General features: G+C 40.7%; 1 protein-coding gene across 1 annotated transcript in view; it reads right to left on the bottom strand.

The window, feature by feature from the left end:
- Nucleotides 1-3,589, bottom strand: part of tenm1 (teneurin transmembrane protein 1) — a 439,293-nt gene that overhangs the window by 285,442 nt on the left and 150,262 nt on the right. The window lies entirely within an intron of this gene.

The raw sequence follows: 3,589 nt of genomic DNA, 5'->3' as shown, positions 1-3,589 counted from the left end.
TGTGTGTGTGTGTGTGTGTGTGTGTGTGTGTGTGTGTGTGTGTGTGTTTATTCACACTGAATAATTACCTTTAGTCTGGGACAGCTCATTTACAATTTAAATTACTCCACAGGGGGTGAAGTTTGGAATACAATCCTCTTTCAAAGAGAGAGTGTACAAATTTCAGTTGTCTCGCTTTGATCCCTGATCGATCTCCTTTTTTTTTTTCTTTTTTTAACACCCAGTACCAGCAGGAGTCTTTACAGCTGACATAGAGATTTCTTTCTTTTTTTTTTTTTTTTGGTCTGTTTGTTTATTTAATTGATGTTTTGTTTTGTCATGAATGTCCATCCATCATCTTTACCCGTTTCTTCCTTTTCGGGTCACAGGGCTCACCGGTGTTCATGTCCAGCCGTCACTGTGTGAGAGGCGGGGGACATTCTGGACAGGTCTCCAGTCCATCACAGGGACACATAGAGACAAACGAGACAAACAACCATTCAGTGGGTATGTTTACATGGACATAAGTAACCGGATCAAATGGCCGGTCGGAATAAAAGTGTGTCATGTAAACACTCCGTTCGGGTTATTTTTTGTGTATTCGGCGCGATCCGTTATAATTTCTGATCAGAACGAAACGGGTGGTTTACGCCGATCCGAAACCCGATCGGTGCGCATGTAAACGCTTGATCTGTTCGTTTTTATCTGATGGTGAAAAACTGACCTGACTGCACATGTGCGACTTTGCCATTTCCGCCTGGCTAACGCTAATAATATTAGCATGTCAGGGAAGTAAAACTGGTCGGTGAGAGACACAACATTTCTACTAGAAACTTTGAAAGAGCTCAAAATGATTTCTATTACCTGTAGATCAGTCAGGGAGTGCAGTAACGTCTCCACCATCATTAAAACCTGTCGCAGGTCCATTTTGAGTGCTCAGGTTTGTTTACGTTCACCCGGAAGTAGAACTTCTTCTTTGGTGTTTTTTTTGGTGCGCATGTCAGTACTGCTGTTCAGAACAAAGCCCGCTGCATGTAAACGCTCATCATGAACAGAGTGTGCCCATGTAAACAACACATTTGAATTATTCAAACAGAACACATTTCAATCCGGTCAAAGAATTCTGCGCATGTAAACATAGCTACTGTCTCACTCACACCTAGGGACAATTTAGAGTTACCAATCAGACATACATGTTTCTGGTCTATGGGAGGAAACCGGAGTACCCAGAGAAAACCCACACATGCACGGAGAGAACATGCAAACTCCACCCAGAAAGGTCCCCAGACCAGGGATTTGATCCACTGAGAGGCAGCAGCTCTACCAACTGCGCCACCGTGCTGCCCTTGTCATGAATGTATGTGTGAAAATATGTTATAAACAATTAAAGGTGTATGCTTCCTTAAAGCACACATCCATCTCCTGATGCCTTTTATACCAAGTTTTTTGTTTGTTTGTTTGTTTGTTTGTTTGTTTGTTTGTTTGTTTTTGTTATCTCATAACAAGAGATGATGAAATTTTTATTTTTAGGATTGTGGTTAAAGCTTGAAAATAATGTGTGATCTCCTACAATTTTGTGACATCTCATGCTTAAGGTATGTTGTCCACATCAAATTGTATCTTAATATTTGTACAACTTGCTGAATTATAGCCAGGTTTGTTTTGGCTAAAGACAGTAAGCAGTGGCATTTGTCTTGATTTGGAGTGACTCGAAAAATTAAACAATTGTAGAGTCACATCCACTGATTACTTTATGAAAGTTGTATTTAAATTACTACATAGGAAGAAGCAGGTAAAAGATGATGGATGACTGGATGGATGGATGGATGGATGGATGGATGGATGGATGGATGGATGGATGGATGGATGGATGGATGGATGGATGGATGGATGGATGGATGGATGGATGGATGGATGGATGGATGGATGGATTATGTATGAGATGTTTTAACAGAACAGCGAAACAGGGTGAACTCCAAAAGCGAAAGCTTAATTTTAATCATGGGTCTTTTGAAATGGGTAACACGTAGAATGAATTCCAGCTACAACCACACAAAATTTTAGCAAAGCGTATGTAAAACTGACAAGGTTAAAGACAATTTTTTAAAAGTCAGCGGGTTGTAGCAGCCATACTAAACTGGGTTAACTCCAAAAGTTAACCAGGTCTAGAAGAACAATTGAGAATTGTTTCATGAAGTTTGTATTGAAATTTGTCCAGTGGTTTATGAAATGTTTTGCTAACAAGCAAAAAAAAAAAAAAAAAGATTTCAAATAGTTGATGAATTTGAAACACAAAGCTTGCACAATCAGTGCTCAGAATATGCGTTGTGGATCAATCTCAGCTCCTACCAATATAACTTTTAGGTCAATATTTGTACAAATGTATGAGTTATACTTGTTTTTGTGTTTTTCAATTCAATTCGAATTCAATTCAATTCAAAAATACTTTATTAATCCCAGAGGGAAATTATTTGTTGTTGTAACTCGTTATCCTCATTTCATTAAGAGATGTTATAGACACTGATGGTTGTAAACAGGAAGGATCTCTTGTAAAGGTTCATCCCACAGTGGATCCTAAGAAACTGGCTGCAGATGCCGTCTGATCCGTCCACCCAGACTCAGCTGGCATCTCGGTTCCCCTCGGGCTGTAGGACCGCCCAAATGCCGGGCAAAACTCCTCCCAGTGCGATGGCCACTCCTCCCAGCAGTCTGTCGAGCTCCTCGTCACTGCGGACAGCCAACTGTAGGTGCCGAGGTACGATCCTGTCCTTCCGCTGTCACGAGCCGCGTTTCCTGCTAGTTCCAGGATCTCAGTGGTCAGGCACTCGAGCACAGCAGGCAGGTAGATGAGAATGCGTCCACAGAACATCCTTTTCAACTAATTTGCGATTTGGGGCTGTAGTTGAGATATTATTTGAGCTTTTGAGATGATAATCAGCTGCTGTTCGTTGTAGAAAACAGCCTTGTTGCCATGGTTACGCATCATAACAAATGTCCAAAACTAAAAAAGTTTCAGTAAAAATCCTTCCAGCTGCTCAGCATCCGATACCAGAGGAAACAATCATCCAAAAAATGTGCTTTACATCCAGAAAAAGAGGAATTAAAGTTTCCAAAGGCAAAATCTCAGAATGAAAGTAACAGAGCTGCTCCAACATGCAGCCACTTTGAGCGGCGCAATTCTAGAACATTTTAAGGTCTGTTGGCAGCCATCTTGAAGCAGGTCAATTTGAAATGTTAATCAGATGTAAGAAAATGCTCACCCCATAATTACTTTTTGAAAATGTGGTTAAAAATTGAAATTTTGCTAACAGACAGAAACACACAATGGTGGGCCGAAATGGTGTAGAGGCAAGGCAGCCAACTCGGACCCGAAGGTCCTGGGTTTGATCCCCAGTCATTGCACACCTCGTTGTGTCTCTGTGCAGGACACCTCATCCCCAGTTGCTCCCCGGGTGCTTTCAATGGCTGCCCACTGCTCCATCTGGTGATGGATGGGTCAAATGCAGAGAGCCAATTTCACCATTGTATGGGAACATACAATAATGACAATACATAACACATTATTATTATTATTATTATTATTATTATTATTATTATTATTATTATTATT

Source organism: Nematolebias whitei, chromosome 4 (genome assembly GCF_014905685.2).
Source record: "Nematolebias whitei isolate Nwh7 chromosome 4, NemWhi1, whole genome shotgun sequence".
Lineage (NCBI taxonomy): Eukaryota > Metazoa > Chordata > Actinopteri > Cyprinodontiformes > Rivulidae > Nematolebias > Nematolebias whitei.
Note: the sequence above shows the minus strand (reverse complement) of the source record. Positions and strands in the feature narration are given on the sequence as shown.